Consider the following 22692-nt stretch of genomic DNA (forward strand, 5'->3'; position numbering starts at 1 on the left):
AAGGTTAGTGTGCTCTCCACAGCTACAAAGCAGGTATCAATGACTGCACAAATGTTGGGATCCTACAGGACAAGGTATGCTTGCATTGACATGGGTTTTATGCTAAAACACCTAGCTCCTGTTAGAGCAAGACATCTGCACAAAGGCACACATCACTTGTGGGTATAGGCCGGAAAATAGTGTCACTTTATGAATCTAGCTGAAACACACTTGGTTGCTAGCAAAGACGGCGTCGCATTCACAGGTCTACTCTGCAGGATATGACATCTGACAGTCATATGTATGCTATTATGTTATGACTTCAGTCTTTAATGGGTTACCAGTGATGTGCCTGACAATACACAACGGTATGAAGCATTCACTACAAATATGAGGCAGACATGTGGTCAGTCTGCAAACTCAGGACAGTTGTCAGGTATGGGCTCAGTATATCACATACAGTTCAACACACACTTCTGCACATGTTGTGTACTATCCACATACCCTATATAAGTCTCTTACATTTGTAAGACAAGCATATGTATCAGAGTAGCATTCACAGGTGACATATGCATAATTACAACATCCCGGGTAGCTGGCCTAGCAGTTTCACACTCAGTATTGGACAACAAACACTTCAGTAGTATGTCATACATGAGCTGACCTTTGCTGGGGTGACTCAGGGGCCAGAGATGTGATCCATGACAATGCACACAGGGCAAGCAGGAATGGTCATGGGTGCCGGACAGCAGCATGTGAGTCCTGCAGGTCTTGTTTTGACCTAGTGTTTAATGTCCTATTTGAAATTATTGCATCCCCCCTTCTGCAGTCCATTACAAGCTTACATGGTTGACATACCTGTTATAGTGCTGAAGAGTTTCCTCAGAGCAATGCAAATGGTTAGGTTTGTGTAGTCACAGTCTGCCTTTGTGTAGATGGGTTCAGACCTGTGTTGCATAGGCAGCAGCTTGCCTTTTGTAGGTTATGCTCATGAGCAGGTGATGGCATGTGCACCAGTCGGTGTCTCCCACATTCTACTTGCATGCAGAGCAGCTGTATTGTCTTTCCATTAGCCAATGCCATAGCAACACAGTGATATAATTAAGTCATTCATGTGGGCCTTGCCCCTTTTCCTTCCCTGTGTGGAGGACATTATGGAGGTGTGGGGGCTACAGCTTCACAGACAGTATGTGGAAATACCTCTCAGGACAAGACATGTGGAGACAGCCCAACAACATGGGGGACAAAGCTCCAGAATTGGGTACAGACTGTAAGTAAGTATTGCTGTTATACACAGAGGATTGCTAGATTAACAGGGTTTGTCTGGACATGCATTTTCTGCGTGACTTGATGTCTGACAGTGATGTCTCTGACATACCTCTCAACTGTCCAGATGTCCACAGACTTCCCAGAGGTTTGCCTATTATGTTTCGTCTGTTCCTCAGACAACTTCTGTTTTTGTGAAATCAGTAGGATAATGTGAGGATTGTAATCAGTACTCGTTGACATCCATTAGTGTTTCAGACATCATATTCTTCAGGGATGTTATGTTACAACAAACCCTGTAAAACCAGAAACTGTTTCAGTTTGTAACACTATTATGTGATATATGTCCCTCTTTCCGGCTGCCTGTCATAAGTTCATAGGTTCATAGGTGTGTACTAGGCTAATGGCCCTTGAGATTTTACAAGTCTAGCCCATAGGATTAACCTGGCATTGTACCACCTGTCATTAGTTCCCAGTGCCTCTGTCAAGTAGAGCCACTGGAGTGATCCCCGAGGTGAATTTTCTATTTTCCATCCACTCATCAAGATTTCTCTTGATGAGGGCCAGTGAGGTGCTCTGTTTGACATGTATGTGAAGTCTATGCCATAGAATGGGCAGTCTCAGGGTTATGAACCTGTCCCTCCAGCATGTTCTGTTGATTGTGATAAAGAGGTTGAGGTCTGTGGAGCATGTGGTGCGGAGGGATTTCTTTATATGTAGCATTTCAAACAGAGCTGGGTCAGATGTGGCTTTGTAAGTCAAACAGAGATCACCTCTAAGTAGGCAATATGAGAGACAATAGTTGGAGTTTTTTGAGTCTGTCCATATAGAGCAAGTATTTAAGGTCTAGGATCCTCTTTGTGAGGTACTTGTGGCCTCTCCAGTTGTTGCAGGTGCCTAGTGAGGTACATGCTAAATGGGGCATTGTATTCGATGACTGGCCTAATAAGGAAAGAGTAGAGGGAGACAATGACCTCTTTCCACCTGGATGCAAAACCCTTAGCAATGAGATGTGCAACATAGAAGGACAGAAGGACTTTCTGACCACAGTGGCAATGTGGTGGTCAAAAGAGAGGTTGCTGTCAACCTGTGTTCTCAGATCTCTTATAACACCTTTTGTGTTCAGTGTACTACCATCGATGTGGTAATTCATGGGAACTGAGTTATTCCCAAATGGGTAGACAACACATTTTTTGGCATTGAGCTTAAGGCCATGGTTCTTACACCAGTCGTTGGTCTCAGTGAGTCCTTTCTGCTGGATGTCAACATCACTTGGGGAGTTAATAATGGCTTCCAACTTGCAATCATCTGTGAACTTTGTCAGCCAGAGTCCCTTCATGTTGGCCTGAACTTCAGAGAAGTAGATATGAAACAGGAGAGGACCCAGGATCGTACCCTGTGGGACTCCACTCATGACTGGTCTGCAGTTTAACTTGGAGTCAGCTACTTTTCCACTGTGGGTTCTATCTGTAAGCCAGTCTGCAGCCCACCTGGTGATATAGAGGTTCATGCCAGGCTTAGTGAGTTTTTCTTTGATTCCTGAGTGGGCAGTGGGATCAAAGGCCTTGGCCAGATCAAGGTAGGCTGTATGAACCACCTTGTCTTCATCCACAGCTCTGGTGACTGACTCAAAGAAGTCAACCAGGTTGAGCAGGTATGATCCACCAGGTTGAGCAGGCATGATCTACCCTTCACAAAACCAAACTGTGTCTGATCCAGAGTTTAGAGATTCCCTATATCCTTGTTTATTAAGTCCATGATGATGCAATCCATAGCTTTGCATATCAGACTCACCATGTGAATGGGACGATGGTTCCCAGGGTCTCTAGTTACTCCTCCTTTGTGGAGAGGGATGACTGTAGCAGTGCACCATTATGTAGGGACAAAGCCTGAGGTGAGGCTGTGATTGAACAGGGCACACAGGTGTGGTGCCAGTTCACTCTGTAATTCAGATAGAGCACAGCCAGGAATATTGTCAGGTCCCATAGAAGTTGTATTCTTGGCATTGGCCAGTGCTGTTTTAACCTGTGCAGCAGTAGTACTGGGTGCCTGGCAATCTACTGGTATTGTGATTGGTCCTTTGGGGGGGAAGAGGGACAAAGTTGGCAATGAATCTGTTGGCCAGTATATTGGCAATATCTGTTGGCTAGGTGTAGGAGGTACCATTGTGCAGTAGCTCAGAGCAAATCTGGGTATCGCCATAGAGATTATTTACTTAACTATAGAAGGCTGTGTGGTTGTGTTTACTATCTGCTGCAATTCTGTTTTCATAGCTAGCTTTAGAGGATTTGATGAGGGATCTAAACTTTTTGTTGAGGCTGATAAGGGAGTTTTCCATTCTTTGGACTTCCCCTTATTCTGCATCAGCTTTGTCCTTCTGTTGTAGAGTTTTTTATGGCAGGAGGACCACCAGATTGGCTTCCTTTTTTTGGAGGAGAACATCTTGATTCTATTGGGTATGGTGAGATCCATGCATTTGTGTATGTGTTCGTACAGTGCATTGGTGTATGATTCGGCAGTCATGCAACTATTCTTCATTTGCATGGGTGCCGTGAAGTTAGCCACTTCTGTTTTTAGAAGCCCAAAGTCAGCTTTGGAGAAGTGTTTCATGGTAGTTACCTTTGTTGGGGGGTGGGATGTGGATTTCCAAGGTGATTAGTTTGTGGTTGGATCTAACCAGGGAGGAGTTGACTATTGGTGTAGAGCAATGGTTGCCCATGTTAGTAATGACCGGGTCAAGGATGTTGCTATCTCTAGTGGGGGTAAGATCGAGCTGATCCATGGCATTGGAATTAATGAATTCCAGGAAATGTTGGGCAAGTGAATTGGTACATGAGTAGTTTTCCCAGTTAATGGAAGGGTATTTGAAGTCACCCAGTATGAGAGTATTAGGTTGAACCCTAATATTCTCCAGGGTGCTTAGGAACATGGAGGTGTAAGCCTTGGGACATGGCTGGTGACCTATAGCAGGCTACAACCTGAATCACTGTCTTACCCAATGTTAGCTGCATGTGAAGTATTTCTGATGTATTATGTTGGGCTATCAGTCTGGAGGTGTGCGCATCTTTTATGAATATGGAAACACCACCACATTTGGAGCTTTAGTCCAAGTTCTGGGACCAAAAGGTGTGGAATGTTATAGCCTGGTAGTGCAGGGGTGCTTTCTGCTGTTTTGAACCAGGTCTCTATCCCCCAAGTATGTCATGCTTTGTTCAGATGTCTTGCAGTAAGAGGTTCAGAGGTATGGTTATATCATTATTTAGTGACTGCACTACTGGTATCATCCCAGTGACCTAGAAGACTCCTGGAAGTGGTATGAGGCAGTGGCCATAAATATGATCCCACACCCTGGACATTCTGTGAACATCTGTACAGTTGAGAGTTATGTATGGCTGGCCATTGTTAACAGACTGCCAAGATTGTGTTGCAGTGTTCTGTGTAAAGGTTTGTTGGGCTGAGTAGGGAGAGTAGCAGATCTGAGTGTCATAGATCCTTTTCTATTTGATTGTGCATGGTGCTACAGTTGCTGGTGGTCTATCAGGTGTATATGTTTGTAGGGGCAGACTGAGAAATGTCCTGTAGCACCTCAGGATACCAATTAGACTGTGAGTTGGGCCAGTATATGTTGGTGTAGTGTGTGATTGGCAATCAGCATATGTTTATTCAAGCAGTCGTTTACTCTAGAGTTCATTTGGGGTACTGGTATGAGGCTGTTACTGTGGTGCAAATGGTTGTGGGTGGACATTTTTGCACCAATATCTGCTTTTCCCTACGGTTCCATCCCTGTAGTGCATGATATATTTGGAAATATATGGGTAATTCTCCAGAGCTGATTTGGGGTTGTGTTGTGTTAGTTTTACTGTGGTTGCAAAGGTGCTGGGTGAAATGGTTGGCAGCTCTCACTGTTTTTTTTTTTTTTCTCTTCTGTTACATGACTGCAGCCATACCTCTCCACTGTCCAGATGTCTAGACAATGTCCACATGTGTGGGTCATATGTTTGGTCTGTTCCCCAAAATAGTTACGGGTGTCTAACAAATCACTGGGATGATGTGAGCTTTGACATCAGTAAATAATGACATTAATTTGTGTTTCAGTCCTGGAATTTATCAGGGGTTATATGTTAAATCAAACCATGCTACTCTAGCAGACTTCTATGCATATAACAGCCATATTTCAGAGATGTCACTATTGTTTGCCCTTTATCCCCCACTTTGTCAGGCATTTTGCATATGTCTTGCAGTAGCAAGTTGTTTATATATACATATATATGCATATAAGAGTACTATGGATATGTATCTTTCCCTTATGTTAAATGACTGTAATGCATTATATGTTTGTAAAAGCATTTCAAATTCTAAGTGCTCAGATGGTGTAGAGGTACATTACTGTGATTGTAGAGCACAGGGTTTTGGGTTCAAGACTGAGAAGTGATGATTTTTTTTCATTAATGTTAAATGACCAGAATGCATGATATGTTTTTAAAAGCATTACAAACTCCCACAGCTCAGATGGTGTAGTGGTACGTTGCTGTGATTAGGGCTGATTATTTTGTTGCTGGGCAGAACAAGGGCTGGTGGAGACAGAGTGATTAAAGCACTTTTAAGCAGTTGCACATGAGTTTACATGGTTTTGTGTGAAGCTAAGCAATACTAACAGACGGTTAAGCCCTCTTAGCTTCACTTAAAGCGCTTACTCCCACTTTCACCTGCACTAATTTTCATTAAAGAAAAGAAAAAAATGGATGATGGGAAATGGTGAAATGGGGCAAGCAGGGGGTAAAACATTAAGAAAAACAGCTAGGAATGTGCAGGACGAGTATAGGAAAGAGCCATAGCTCTACATTTCTTCGGCAGAAAGAGCTGTGTATAATGTGTAGAATTTGGAATTTACAGCCTCAGACCCCACAGGGTGAGGTGTTGGTGACAGACATTTATAGAATAATTTGTGGGTAGAGTAATTAATTTTGCTGTACATGGGGGCATAATGTAGAGCTATGTATGGGGCAATGTTTTTTTTTGTGGGACAGATGACTTTTTTTTTTTAGTGTGAGAGTAGGATTTTGGGGAAGGGTTGTAGGTATGTTTGGGGAGGTAGGTTTGGAGCTCCCCCTTCCTATGCTTTAGCTCAGCCCTACAGCACTTTAAAATGACAGACATTTGGGTTTTAGTCTTCATACCCTTCAGGACATCTGTACTACTACAGATCTTTTATTCTATCAACTTTCCAGGTGTGTATGTGTACTATTTAAAAAGTGTCTGTATTTTTGTGCCTTTGTCCCCCCATTATTTATGCCTTTGTACAGCTTTCTTGCTCTCGGAGGTTGAGAGGTATGTGGGCAGGCATCTGGGCATTCTGCGGAAACCTATACAGTTCAGGGCTATGGCTGTATGGCACTTTTACAATGCAGGGGGTGTGTAACAGAACCTGTCACACACCCCCTGCATTGCTTTCTTGCTCCCCTGTCCGTTTCAGTGTCCACAGACACTGAAATACTCATTTTTGTGGACACTGAAATGCTTTTAGTGCCATACAGACAATTCCACGGACACTGAAATGCTCTTAAAAAGTGCTATGTGACACTTTGAGTGCAGGGGGCATGTTAGATGTGCATGCACTACCTAAACACGCCCCCTGCACTCAGTAGTGTTCATGTCCATTTAGCCTTAGCAGCAGCATGCCTTCATGAATATGCAAGGTGCGTTGCTGTTAAAGCTAAGGGTAAATTGACATGATTCGCTCCATGCAAGAATAGCACTATTCCTGCACGGAGATTATTGAATCCAGGGGTGTATCTTTCTAGAAATGTATTTATCTTTCTAGAAATGTATTTATGGCAGACACGTTTTGGAAAACATACAGTGCATTTATTTTTTATTTATTTATTTATTTTTTGGCCTACTCAAAGACTTGTTCATAGAAACACTATAATCAAAAAGTCGCTTTAACTCATTTACTTTATGCATTACTGAGTATTACTTTAAGTACATAGAAAGAATTGTGTTCAAACTATGAGACTCTAGAAGTTTTATTCCCAAGAATGGAGAGACAATGTCAGCTAATGTGTGTGTGTGTGTGTGTGTGTGTGTGTGTGTGTGTGTGTGTGTGTGTGTGTGTGTGTGTGTGTGTGTGTGTGTGTATGTGCATGTGCGTGTGCATGTATATACATACAGTATGCATACATATTATATATGTAGATATATATATGGGTCTACTGCTCTACATCGAAAATACACTTCTTCGAAATAGAGCAGTAGACCCTACACTTCAGCGAAAGTCCACTTAAATGAAAGTGCACTTTCGCTGAAGAGTAGTTCCCTGGGTTACCAAAACAAAACACTAAAACATGTTATTGCAGGGGGGGCAAGCCCCCTTGCATTTCCCATGTGGGGGGCTGTGCCCCCCACACCCCCCTACTTAAATATGCCAACTCCGAGATCACACTACAGCAGGGAAAAGGGAATATTCCCATTCCACACTGTATTGTGACTGTCAAAGTCAATGTTCTAAGTTTCACTACTTCAAACAAGTGGACTCGTTGAAGTGAGGTTCGAAGTAGTGAAACTTCTAACATATTGACGGATCTCATATATATATATATATATATATATATATATATATATATATATATATATATATATATATATATATATATATATATATATATATATATATATATATATATGTATATATATATATATATATATATAGATATATATATATATATATATATATATATATATATATATATATATATATATATATATATATATTTTTTTTTTTTTGTTATGTGTGAGTATTATATTCAAGAAAGGACTAATAATTAACTTCCATTCCTCACATGACTAATAAATTGCATGGATGTTAGCTGTTCATGGGATTGGTGTATAAGATATGTATGCGATTCATGAGCATAGTGTGTGTGAGTGTATCTGCCCCAAAAACAGGCCTCTTGTGTAATGAGATTAACCTGGTTAACAACAGATAAATGTCTAACTAAATAAAATGAATACATTTCAAATTCACATGTGGAGATAGCTGGCATGAGGATTTCCTCTATATTATATGATGAGATAAACGCCTTTTATTTGTTCAGTTCTACTCATTTCCACCCTTGCTGTCTAATTATGTCAAGGTAGTCTGTATGCATAGTAAGGGCTTCTATCTTGCCAGATAAGATACTTCGTAATATATTCATCAAGATGGTAGATACCATTCCGTGATTGAGTCCATTCTTGGTTTCATTGCATAGTAGAAACTATACTATGAAGCATTTTCTTTTTACCTTTACAAATCGTATCTGCTGACAGTAATAAAACACACTCACACACATACACACAAAATGCACTCACAAGTTTCTTTTCCTGCTTTTGCTACATCATGTTCCCCCTATAACTTATTTCAACTGTTTTCAGTCTTTCAAAATAAATAAATAAATACAATCCTAATGCTGCATTTTGCATTCCTTACAAATATCTATGGTGATCATTTTATTGCAGTCCTCATTAAGTTTGTCTCCATCTGTTTGCCTTGTGAAGTCTTTCTTTTTTTTTGCATTTCTGTTGTCCTTATATCCTTCTCCTACTCTGTATTTATTCTGTGGCAAACTCTGCACTACTGCTAAATGGAAACAGACAAACAGCATCCTCCTCACTGCCCAGTGTTATGTTAAAAACATATGAAATTTCCTTTCTCAATTGTTTTATTTAAATTTTTAACAACAAAACATTAATATATGATAATAGATATACATATTGAAAAGAACAACAATAACTACTGTAAACTATTTACAATGGTGTCTACTATAAAACAAAGCTTTTTAAACAGAAAGGGAGATGTGATAAGTAGTTGTTAGTTAATTATTAAAGTCTGTTTTTCCAGCAGTTCTTTGAATTTCAACCATATATTCTATAAAGAGATGATTCTAGATGTACTTGCCTTGATCATGATAAGTTCAAGATGAAAAACTTCAGTTGCCAAATGTACAAATTCCTTCAAAGTAAGAAAAGTTTCATTCTTCCAGTTCTTGGTGATGACTTTTCTTGCTAATGTTAAGATACTCCATAAAAGAGGATATTTTATTTTCATGACACACATGGGAATAGGTGTATTAAATAAAATAAGAAATTTGATCGGCATAAATGTATCATTAAAAACAGACTGTAAGAGAGAGTTCATATTATCCCAATATGTTTTAAGTTTTATACAATTATCAAACATATGTTGCTAGCCAGCATTAACATTAAGTGTACATCTCCAGCATCCTATGTCTTTATTATATGTCTATTCAAATTTATGTGGTATGATAAAGGTTTTATGTAAGAACTTTCAAAAGAATAGCCTCCACTTTAGTGATGAAGCAGTTTGTTTTGAAGATTTGAGTATTAGTTTTTTTTATCATCTTCACTTGGGGAGTTATTCTTAACAAGTCTAAAATAACCCCAGTATCTTTCTCTGTGACATACTGTTGACTTCTTAAGTGCCATATATATTTTAGATAGAAGTCCCTTTTAAATTATATTCTGGTGCATTAGAATAATGAGTAAATCAATGAATGTGGGGAAAAATTTTCTAACTATTGATTGCATTAGATTAATCTTATGTTCAATGAATTGTCCTCAATTTTGAATTTCTAACCAAGTGTTTTTGCTTAACTCAAACTTATTAATGATATGGTCAACATTTTGTAACTTCTGATTCTCTAGTAATTGATACCAGTATAACAGGATTTTGTCTTTAAATACAGTCATCATTGTTAAATTAAATGTATTAATACTATTTTGAATATAGGCAATTGGAAATACAAAGAAAATCTAGGCTTTATATCCAAGGTTAATGAACATGATTTTTATAAAGGCGTTATTATCATATTAATATAGTAAGAGTTAACTAGTCTGTTTTCTATAAAATAGTCTTTTACTAAACAATGAAATTTATTAGTACCTATTTTAGTAAGATATGATTTTGTTAAATTATTGGACTTACAGCAAATACCTCCCTGATATCTTTCTATTTGGCATTATAATTTTTATTTAACCAAGAAATTATCGTCTTAACAATTAAGGATAAGGAATATAATTCTAAATCTGGAAGACCAGTGCCACCCAATGTCCAATCTCTATTGTGATAATTTAAAGCCAATCTAGGATTGTTGGGAAACCAAAAAAGAAAATCTTAAAAACAAATAATTATACTCTTTTATTTATTTATTTATTTGGGGGGGGGAGTAGGAGGGATAAAGATTGTGTTATATACAGAATTTTAGGAAGGATAATTGTTTTAATTAAAGAGGATCTCTCTCCCATACTGAAAAAATATCCCATTTATTAAGAGTTTGTTTTATGGAATTTAAGTTATTATTATAATTAAGGGTTGTTACATTCTAATATTATCAGACCAGATTATCCCTAAGTAAGTGATTTTACTATCTTTCACAATGCATTTAATGTTGTTTCTTGTCTATTTTAGTAACATTATAATTAACAGGTAGCATTTCAGTCTTATTCTCATTAAAAATTAGTCCTGATTTTTCTGGACTATTTCTACTGCTTGGAATACTGCAATAAGAGAAGAATTGCAATCGGTCAAAGTTAATAGGATATCATTGGCAAATAATAGTGTTTTGGGGATTAAATCATTATTTATTAGTATGCCTTTGATGTTTTTATTTGATCTTACATAATTTGCAAAAGGTTCCATAAACAGACCTAAAAGCAATGGTAGGGGGTGGGAGGTTGGCAAAATGGTTAAGGTGTTTACCTTGCAGACACAAGGTGCAGGGTTTGATTCTCACATGGGATAATTGGCTAGGCTTAAAATGGCCCACAAGGGCACTTAGCCTAGTACTAATCTATGAACCTATGAACAAGGGACAGCCCTGTTTAGTACCTTTAGTAATCATGATTGATTGGGAAGTATATGAAGCTATCTTAATATATGCAAAGGAGTTTTCATAGAGAAGTTTGATCAACTGTAAGAAATTGTTTGAAAAATTACATTTGAAATTTCCAATGGATGATGCCTTTTTCTCCGTATACTTCTCATATATACTGTACATCTGATAGTATGATCTCCATCATGACTTATGGAATTTACTTTAAAGTTTGAGCCAAATGTTGTCTGGCTTTCAACACTTGCATTTCTCTGTACCATTTAACAAACATGTGAAAGACAAAACAAGATAGTCTAAAAAATGTTGTCATGTTTTTGTGTCTGTCAGGTTCCTATAATCCCAGCTCTGGATCACTATTAATGTGCTTATCCAGTTCAATAAATGTACAGGTTTAACACAGAGGCCAAAGTTATGCTCTGGAATACCCCATGCACATCAGCCAAGTTCAACATTTACAGCTTTGTGGCATTTGATTATCAACCAAGAAAAAATCATTATAGCTGTATTTAATTCCATGAAGAACAACATCCTGAAAATAATTGTAAGGTACATCTAGATGCTAAAGGACCAAAACACTGTAGATAAAGCCTTCCTGACATTAACATCTTGTAGTAGGTTTTATTTTGTCAGTGTACTCTACATTTGCCAATTCCATAGTGTGTGACAAAATTAAAATGAGAAAGAGTCCATATTATAGTGTTGCAGAATTTGTCTTCCTTTTTCTTTGCTAAACAATGGTAATTTTAAAAGCATCATGCTGTAATAAGGATGAAAATTGCCAAATACAGCTCTCAAAATATTTTGTGAATAGCATCTGAGACCACAGTTGTATAGCATTATGTGAATTTACATTATATATTAAATACTTTCATGGGCATATGTGAGCCTGGTCAGTCTCATTAATTGTTGTAATGAAATAGCATAGAGTGATCTTTCTGAATGTTCTGTAGGTGTTGTGAGAGTATATTTAGCTTTGGTTGTTCTTATGAAACCTCATCCACCTCAAAACAAAACTGTATTTCTAGTGGTAGAAATATTATTTACAGTATGGGGCTTTGTAAAATATGCCTTGCAGAAACCAAATGCATTTGTTTTTTCCCCTTCAGGACTCTGGTTAACATTTTTTTAGCTGTAAGACATAATAGTAATTCTACTAAGATAACATAGGGTACTCAACCTGCAGGCTGCATGAAGAAATGTTTGGTTCATTCACTAGATCTTGGTTGTGCTTGTACTACTCAGATAACCACAGGAATGCTTTATACACTATTATGAATTTTGAATTATAAAACTGTCAGGCAAGGTAAGAACCCTAGAGGTCCTTTTTGCTAGAAAATAAGCAATAGTGTCACCTTCTATTTCCCCAGGGAGTAAGAAAGGCCTGAGGCTATTACAACTAGCTTATATCAAGATGATCTGTATTATTTAGGAGATACTGGGCTTACTGTGGTAAAAATAGCATATAGGATTTCTATACATCCAGCTTCATATTAAGCTCATACAAGGATTTTTTTAAATCCCTGGGCATAGCAAAATATGAAGCAAATGTGCTTTGAGAATTTTGTATGGGACCTAGATTTGCTTAAGAAATGTTCAGAGTAAAGAGAGTCTCCGGGCTGTTAAGCTGACTTGGAAGTGTTTGATATGACAACAACAATTCCATTCATTCCACCACTAAGCACAATGATGGCCAATGGAAGTAAGTGTGTGTGTGTGTGTGTGTGTGTGTGTGTGTGTGTGTGTGTGTGTGTGTGTGTGTGTGTGTGTGTGTGTGTGTGTGTGTGTGTGTGTGTGTGTGTGTGCGTGCATGCGTGCGTGCATGTGTGTGTGTGTGTGTGTGTGTGTGTGTGTGTGTGTGTGTGTGTGTGTGTGTGTGTGTGTGTGTGTGTGTGTGTGTGTGTGTGTGTGTGTGTGTGTGTGTGTGTGTGTGCATCTACATATCTATACACACATTAAAAAGTTACTTACCTCTACATCTACATCTATCTCTCTCTGTCTCTCTGCTTTTCATTTTATCTATATATGTCAGTGGGTGAGTGTGTGCGTCTGTGAGAAGGAACACAGACAGAAATATAGAAATACAGTGTTCATATAATCCTAGTCTTACCTTTGTTTATGCCCATACAGGTACAGCTACTGCTGTTTTCAAATGAAACAGCTTCCCAGTCAGAAAGTATTTAGCTCCTTTCTGTAAATACTATGCTGACATAAAAAGATGGGGTATTTTAAGTAACTGTCACTGGCACAGATACATAACCCCTTAGGATTTATTCTATTCTATTCTGTTCTATTCTATTCTGTTCTCTTTTGTTCTATTCTATTCTATCTATCTGTATATCTACTTTTTTATTATCCAAGATAGTCTAACTGAACAAATTGCCCCTTTTCAGCACAGTGCTGGGGAGAAAAGTTCTGCAGTTAAATGCAAGTAAATGATTACATTTTCTTGTTACAAATATTAGAAACAGACAAAACACATAACCTATAGACTACTAAGTAATATGAAGCAGCATAAAGCATAACTAGTTATGTTATTATATACTATAGTACAGCAGAGCTGTAACAAGGTTCCAATAAAGGTGGCAGCTACTCCAGGAGCAAGCTGTTAACGGCCATAATTGGCAGGTGTTAATGGGGCACGAGTGCAAAACTGGTATTCGATTTATGAAGCTGCAGGATACCGCAAGCTCATAAGTAAATGACGATACTGCATTTGCAGTTTGGTGGTAAAAACTCAGTGTAAGTCAGTTTATTTATGTATTTATTTCTGTATTTTTAGCTGGGATAGAGCACTTATCTAAATTGGCCTTTCTTACTGTCTCCATGGGTGCTATACTTTCTCTTTAATGGACAGACATTACCATTAATTGTAGTGGGGTGCTTGTTGCACTTGTTACTATTATAGCAAGCAGCTTGCTATTATTACACACTTGGAGAAGTCCTTTTTGTACATCTTTAGGTTTGGGTTGAGGGAGTGCCATTCAGGGAAATGCCCAAGGCACCAGATAACCTAGGTATGGCTCTGTAATATTGTACTATACAAATCTATAAAGTATATTTATAAGTAGATGGAAATAAATTACTATATGCTTGAAAGGTCTTCACTTTATGCTCAAGTCAGAATTTGCTATATGAAAGTTAATAACATAAGCCCTTTGCTCCCTGCTTGTGTTTGGCACTAGTGGGTGTTATAAGAGACCCTGAAATGAAACAGACACTTTTGGCCTGGCTTGTACACACCTTCACTGGTGCAAAGCTAAACGTATGGAAAACCCTAACTTATGTGGAATATGTAGAACTATGTGATCCATAGACTTAAAAATTAATGCCAAATAATTTAAAAGAACATACCTAAAACTTATGTTGTACAGTTCCTCTGTAGACATTAACTTATAACCACTTGCCTGACATAGTTGGAGCTCATATAATACTCCTACACATAATAATCATATATTACCCCATTCATGATGGTGAACATAATTTTACATCATTTAGTTATTTATTTATTTACATTTGTTGACCGGGAGAGTCCGACTGGACACAGGTCTGTTTTCAGCGGAGGCCCGGGGAGAAAAGCTCCACATTAAGTATTGCTTACATTATACAGTTAAAAAACATAGCATTTAAAATATAAACATTAGTCCAGCTGAGGACGTAAGACAAGAATAAAACATAGATGTAAAACAGCTGTAGAACATAGTACAATTTTAAAATATGGTGACAAATACTAAACATGGTTACAAATGTAGTTGAGATTCATCAGTGAACAACTGATACAATCTGTTTTTGAGGTACATAACAGCCATTAGCAGTTGTTGCTACAAGAAGTTAGTACTATGTGGTAGGTAGCTGGGAACATGAGTAGCCAAGATTGCTAAGAGTAGGTTGTTGATAGGGGTCTGAGAGAGGTAGCGGGTGGGTGGATCAGATGGTATTAGAGGGGGGGTTGCAAGGGCATATCTGGCAAGTTTTGAAGTGTGATTTTAGTAAGGATTTAAAGTGGGTGCAAGAAGTTACAGAGGTAATTGAGGATGGGAGGTAGTTCCAAAGTTTGGCTATAGTGCAGGAGGATAATGCTTCTCCAGCAGAGTTATTGGCTCTTGTGACCTGTCGGAGGTTTTTGTGGCTGGATCTCAGTGGCCTTGTGGTTATGTAGGGTTGGAGTAGATTCCGGAGAGATGGGACTTTTAGTGGTTGGTTTATTAGTTTGTGGGTGAGTGTGAGTTGGTACCACTGAAGGAGGCGGTGGAGCTCTAGACAGCCTAGTTCTGCTAGTGAGAGACAGTGGTGAGTACGGTAGGAAACCCCTGTGGTGAATTTGGCGATTTTGTTGTAGCAGGTTTCAAGCTTATTTAGGTCATATTGTCTAAGGTTAGTAAATATTGGAGAGGGGTAGAGTAGGGTAGAGATAAGATGAGAATTTGCTACCAAAATTTTAGCTGCTTTGGTAAGTAGTTGCTGATTTCTATATAATGTTCCTAGTTTTTTGTGCACTTTTTTAATGGTTATGGAAATGTAATTGGCAAAGTTCAGTTTATTGTCTATTTCTACTCCTAGTAATTTGGTGTGTTCTGTAGGATGGATGGTGGTGTTGTCTTTTGCTGTAATGTTAAAGTGAGAGCTGAATAGGGTAAGTTTGGTGGATTGGAAGATTAGTAATTTTGTTTTGTTTGGGTTGAGTATTATTTGGGCATCGGATAACCAAGTTTCAATAGAGGAAAATGCTTCATGTGTGACTTTTTGCAGTTCAGGTTGGGAGTGGGCTGTGCAGATGATGGTTGAGTCATCTACATATTATATGAGTGCTCCATGTGTTGTGGCTGAGGCTAGATTATTGGTGAAAACAGAGAAGAGTAGGGGTCTCAGGATGGACCCTTGGGGAACCCCTATGGAGACTGGTAGTTGAGGGGATTGGTCATCCTGCCAAGCAATTGCTTGTTAGCAGTCAGATAGGTAACTCTGAAACCAGTTGATGACTGGTTGAGAGAAGGATAGGTTATTGACAGGAGAGATGAGGTGTTTGTGTGGGACCATGTCAAAAGCTTTAGAGAGGCCTAGGAAGGTAGCTGTGTGAGATAACCTGCATTTTTATTTTGTAAGATAGTGTTGGAGAAAGAGAGTAAGGCAGTGGTGGTGCTATGGTTAGGTCGGAATCCGTGTTGTGTGTTGGAGAGGAGCTTGTTAGCAAGGAGGTGATCTGAGATTTGAGAATGAATGCATCTCTCTAGTATTTTGGAGAGTGGCGAGATAATAGCTATGGGGCAGTAATTGATTAGATCTGTGGAGGGGCTTCCTTTGTGTAGGGGAATTATGTGTGAGACTTTCCATAGTGGGGGAACATAACTTTCTGACAGAGATCTGTTAATTATGTGTGAGACTTTCCATAGTGTGAGAACATAACTTTCTGACAGAGATCTGTTAATTATGTGTGAGACTTTCCATAGTGTTGTTACATAACTTTCTGACAGAGATATGTTAATTATGTGTGAGACTTTCCATAGTGTGGGAACATAACTTTCTGACAGAGATCTGTTAATTATGTGTGAGACTTTCCGTAGTGTGGGAACATAACTTTCTGACAGAGATCTGTTAATTATGTGTGAGACTTTTCACAGTGTGGGAACATAACTTTCTGACAGAGATCTGTTAATTATGTGTGAGACTTTCCACAGTGTGGGAACATAACTTTCTGACAGAGATCTGTTAATTATATGTGAGACTTTCCACAGTGTGGGAACATAACTTTCTGACAGAGATCTGTTAATTATGTGTGAGACTTTCCATAGTGTGGGAACATAACTTTCTGACAGAGATCTGTTAATTGTGTGAGACTTTCCATAGTGTGGGAACATAACTTTCTGACAGAGATCTGTTATTTATGTGTGAGACTTTCCATAGTGTAGGAACATAACTTTCTGACAGAGATCTGTTAATTGTGTGTGAGACTTTCCATAGTGTGTGAACGTAACTTTCTGACAGAGATTTGTTAATCAAGAGTGATACTGGGTAGGCCAGAGCGTCAGCTGCAAGGTGAAGGTATTCCCTTGGGAGGTTGTCTGCTGCTAATCTGGTGGTTTTAAGTTTAGTTAATAGTAGTTTTATTTTGGAGGCAGGAACAGGAGAGAAAGAGAAGCTAGTGGGGAGATTTTTAGTTGTAGTTGATGGTGTGGGTTTATTGGGGGGGTTGTGTTGTCTAGCTAGTGATAGTACGGTTTGTGTGAAGTGATTGTTGAAAGAGATAGCAATATTTTCAGAGGCGTGAGTTAAGTTGAAGTGGGTGTACTTACTTTACCTGGGTGGAAGATGGAGTTTATTGGGGACCCAAATTATTTGGGGTTATGTTGGGAGGAGATAAGGTCAGACTGGTAGTATTAGATTCTGTCCTGTTTTATAAGCTTTTTGGTTCTATTGTGTAGTTCTAGGAATTTTTGCCTAGTAGAGAGGTTTTTGGTTTTGCTCCAGTTGTCCAAGGTTTTATCCCTGTTTTTTTATTTCAGACAGTGTTTTTTTTGTAGCCATAGGGATGGTTGGACTCTAGTTCAGGAACGTCTTATGGGGGCGTGGTAATTAAGGATGCATAGGAATGTTTTATTATAGTAGTCAACTGCATCATCTAGTTTGAGGTATTTTAGAGGTTGCCAGTTACAGTCCTTTTGGGATGAGCTGAATAAGAGAGGGATGAAGTTAGTTTTTTTGTGTATTTGATGGTAGATGATGGGTTTCGCTTTATAAAGGTGTTTTCTTAGTAGGAAGGTTGGGGAGTGATCACTGAGGCTGTCAGATAGGCAGCCTGCTATATATGACTGGGGGGCTCTTATTAACTAGTATCCAATCAAGGGTAGTGTGTTTGTTGAAGTTTTTATTTATCCTAGTAGGTGACTGGACTAGTTGTGTGAAGCCACAAAGGTTTACATGATGGGTTGGGTGATTGCTAGAACAGGATTGCCAGTCAGTGTTGAAGTCTCCTAGAATTAAAGTTTCTTGGGGTAGGTGGTGGGTAGTCCAGTTGAGGAGGTTTTCAACTGGAGGGATGTTTTGGCCAGGTGGGAAGTAGCAACCTATTATGTTTAGGGTTTTATTTTGGTTTATTTTAAGGTTGGTATATATTATTTCTTCCTTACCTATTTGAGGAGCTGCGAACTTTAAGATCTGGATGTCTAGATGCTGTTTAAATATTACAGCTATACCATCTCCTTTTTTGTTTAGTTGGTCTACTCTTAGTATATTGTAACTGGTAGAGAGGATTTGCTCATTGGTAATGTGTGGTTTTAACCATGTTTCTGTAAAGATCACTACATCAGGGGAGTAGAAGTCTGTGGTGTCATGGAATTCATGCACCTTGTTGCATATACTTCTAATATTTAGAAAACACACGCACACACAAACACACACACACACACACACACACACACACACACACACACACACACACACACACACACACACACACACACACACACACACTAACAGTGGTCTGTGCCCTGCACCCTTTTTAACTTAGTGCTGATTTGTGCAGCTTCTTGGGCATGAAGATCAACATATTCCCTCCTTAACCTTCTGTCTATCCTAATAACTAGAGCTAATTGTCTTTGCAAGCTCTGTGGTATATGATAATGGGATTCTGAAAAGTTCCTGGTAAATTTGTCTCAACTAGCAAGCCTTCTTCCCAAGGAATAACCAAAGGGGGGGGGGTGTGAACAGCTGATACAAGATGCCTCATCTCAGGGTGGAATGGCTAGGCCTACAATATGAGTAAATGTGGTTGTGAGTAGATGTAATGGCTGTGGCTCAGTTAATCGATAGTTAGCTGATGTTAGTTGTCCCATCTTAGGATAAAGGAAGTGGCTAGGCCTGTAACATGGGTACAGCATGACTTACAGTAGGCAGCGGCTGTAGCAGAATCCAACAGTCAGTTTGCTACAGAGGATTACCAAACAGTGTGTACTTGATACACTATGAGGCTTTGACTAAAGAGCTGCTGAAGGCAGTCTCATTAATCAAAAAGTTTCAAGAGGAAAAATTGAATGTGCAAAATAGAACACATCTGACATCAGCATTTGCAAAATGACGAGTCCACCCCCCAGCAGCTACCCAAACTCTATTACTTCAATATACTAACATAACAATAGCATAACCATGGAAAAAGCAAAGCATTCAGTAAGTGTGAAAATAATAATTACATGAGCAGTGACTTCAAAATCATATAATTTAAGAGAAACTAGATTCAGGGAGGTGAAAATGTTGCGAAGTGTGATGGGATGTGAATGGTGAGCCTCTTACTTGTAGATCACCTGTGAGAGTTTTGCATACAGCCAGAGTTGGAATAATCATCTGTGTAATACTGCATCCAGGATTTGGCATTTGGAGGCATAGAACAAACATTTGACATTGTAGTAAAGCTTACTGGCATTGTTGGGTAATTTGGGTCATAAAAGTACACTAGTAAGACATGAATGATGGTCATGCAGTCCCTGATTCTTGCTCCCACTGCCTACCTGAGTATGAGAAAATAAAATAGTTTGCTGGAGGTGAATATTCACTTGTCATTTTCAAAGGTCAGATAGAGAAAATGTCTGTCCCACTTTATCAGCTTTCATTCTTTTACGAAACCATGGCACCCTGCCACCTTCTGTAAGCAGTGTTTTAGCCCAGTACCCACATTCTGCTTTGCAATTTCACATATTCTCTCAACCTAGCCTCTCTGCAGTCTCTTTCCCCCTGCATGCCACTACCTGTCCTACAGTAGCTTGTGTGATTTGCCCATATTTTTTAGCCATCCTGGTGGTATTCACATTTCTCTTCATTCCTACCATCCATCCAGAGGCTGACCACAGTACATTGTATACTCCTGCTCTTGTCCTATCAGCATTTTGAGTACCCCAGCCAGTTAACATGTCCTGCTAGTTAGTGTCTGATATTTGCCACACATATGTGTGTAGATGCTATAATGGCAAATGGACTGCTCAACAGCGCTTGTCATTTACAGCTTATGTGTTACCAGTAAGTATCCACCCACGTATTAGCTTACTCTGTGAGAGTGTTATCCACCAGTGTTAACCACCTTAGTTCCAATCGGCACACTGCATGTTCTCCTTCACTTAGGTATAAAACACCTGACTCTTTTGGGATTGCACACTCGTGCTTAGGAAATACAGAAGTAAAGTTCTGAATCTTACTTCTTTAACATTGCGCATCATATATGTAGTGCCATAGGATGCCAGTCATCCAGAGCAGTGCTACGTCTACCTCTTCAACTTCATGGAGTCTACCCTCCCCACCTCTGTTAGACAACAGATACCGCACAAACTTTTCTGTAATAAGGACACCCAACTATCCAATGAATGCTGCCAATTATGTTGTTAAATATATACGTAGAACTTGTATTTTTTAAAAATGAGTTGCATCTATTCATCTACAAGCAGCTGTACTATGTCAGCTATTACAATTAGGAATCCAAAGCAAGTAAATGTTAATTTAAATTTCTTTAGGCAGATTTCAGGTGAGGCAAAACACTCTTTATACATTTAAGATCTAGTTTTGTTAACAGTCAGTTACAGAAAGGAAGAGCATCTCCATATCCCCTTCTGAGATATTAAGTGGTATTAGGATTGCCGTATTTATTGTTTAATTGTAACAGAAGATGTCCTTATTTCTAATTTAATATCAGGCAATAAATAGTACTATCTGTCCCAAACAATGAAATTTGCATCAATAGTCAGTATGGTGTTTCAAATCAGGTTTCAGTGAAAAATCTCAGTAAATGCACTAAATGTTTACTTGCAATTTACAGAATAATGATGTCACATTTACTGAAAACAATTATAATGGGCCTGCCTTTAAAGAAATGTGGTAATTTTCAACTCAAATCTCAAAATGTTATAGAAGGAACACACTTGAAAGTATAAGTGACAGGCTTTTAATACCAGTGGAATTATTGCTTGAAAACAAGATTATTAGCAAACAGAATGTCGCAGAGTTATTTAAATGGGTGACTGTAGCATTATTCCTTTTACTATGACCATTTTGCAGAAATGCATGTACCTATTACTGATTTATCGGGTGATGTTTATTCCCTGTGTGAAAAGGACATAGTCTCTAAAATGTGTTAACATATTTTAAGGCATTGGTTTTACTCTGTTTAACTGCATGCATCTAATAAAATAACACTGCAATTTTCACAACACTGTTAAAGAACTATTTTTGCAGCAGCGTAATACCCCCATACATTCCTCGGTCTTGGGGGAAGCCCCACCCCCATTATTTATCTCATCATCAGCTCCCCTTTTTCCCCATTTTACATTAGGCCCAAGTGTTGCATCAACTGCTACTATCTGTCTTATTTCAGAACCACTCTTACACCTTCAACAGTGTTACCCAACCGTTACAGGTCTTCTCTCATGCCAACATCCAAGTTTTGGTTGGACATCTTTGTCTCCTTTTGCCTACTTCCTTTAGTTCCCAAATTTGTTCTACCAAATCATCTTCTACTTTCCTTATAGATCTGACTGAATTATCACAATACGTTTCCTTGACCAACTCTACAATTGGGACTGCTTGGCTTCTGCTCTAATGTCTTCATTTCATCCTCTGTTCTCTAGTGTGCATCCTAACTACTCATTTCAGGCACTTCATTTCTGTCACCCCAAGTCTTCTCAGTAGCTCTCCCTTCACAGCCCAGGTTCCTATACCATACAGAAGCAGTGGTCACACTATTACTTTGTACACCTTACTCATCAGCTGCTTTGGCATTCTTCTGTCACACACTACCCCTCACACATTGTACTAATTCATTGTTGCACCTCTGACTCTAGCTTTGACCTCTTCATTCAGGCTTTCCTACTGATCTACCACCCCTCGCAGGTACTCAATCCTGTCTTCCTGTTCCACTATTTTCCCTTCTATCACAGTTTTCAGCTTCTTTTATTTTCTTCCATTTAGTGATGTAACAACAGTCTTGTCTTTTCTTAGTTTCATTCCAGATGCCTTTAGTTTTGCAATCCATTCTGCTATCATATGTAAAAATCCAAAAAGAAGAACCTGGTGTTGAATGTAAATCCTCTCTGTTTATTCCAATACAGATAAGCTAATTTTCTTTTTTGATATGACATGATTTTTAATGAATAATATAAAAGCAATGACTTTTTAAGTAAAATTATCTGATAAAGTTGTAACATTGATTAAAATGAAAGTGCTTATCTGTATTCGAATAAATGGAGTGGATTTACATTTGACACCTGGTTCTTCTTTTTGGATTTTTTACTCATCTTGTCGTGTATTTGGAGCTGCTATTATACTTCCTGTCAGGGTCTGCTTTTAGTGGCTCATGATCTGTTCCATCTGATCAGTTGCATCAGTTATTGATCAGTTGTTGAGCAGATGTAGTCCATTTCTAATACGAATGGGACAAGTCTCAGGGATAAAGCCTAATGCACACTCATTCCCTCAGGAAGCTCATCTTTGGGATCAAGCACTGACTGTAATTGTGCCATTTGATCATTGTACATTGCCTGCACTGATTCTTCCAATATTTCCAGGACATTTAATCATCTCAGAACTG

Source organism: Protopterus annectens, chromosome 1.part2, assembly GCF_019279795.1.
Source record: "Protopterus annectens isolate FY-2018-M chromosome 1.part2, PAN1.0, whole genome shotgun sequence".
Lineage (NCBI taxonomy): Eukaryota > Metazoa > Chordata > Ceratodontiformes > Protopteridae > Protopterus > Protopterus annectens.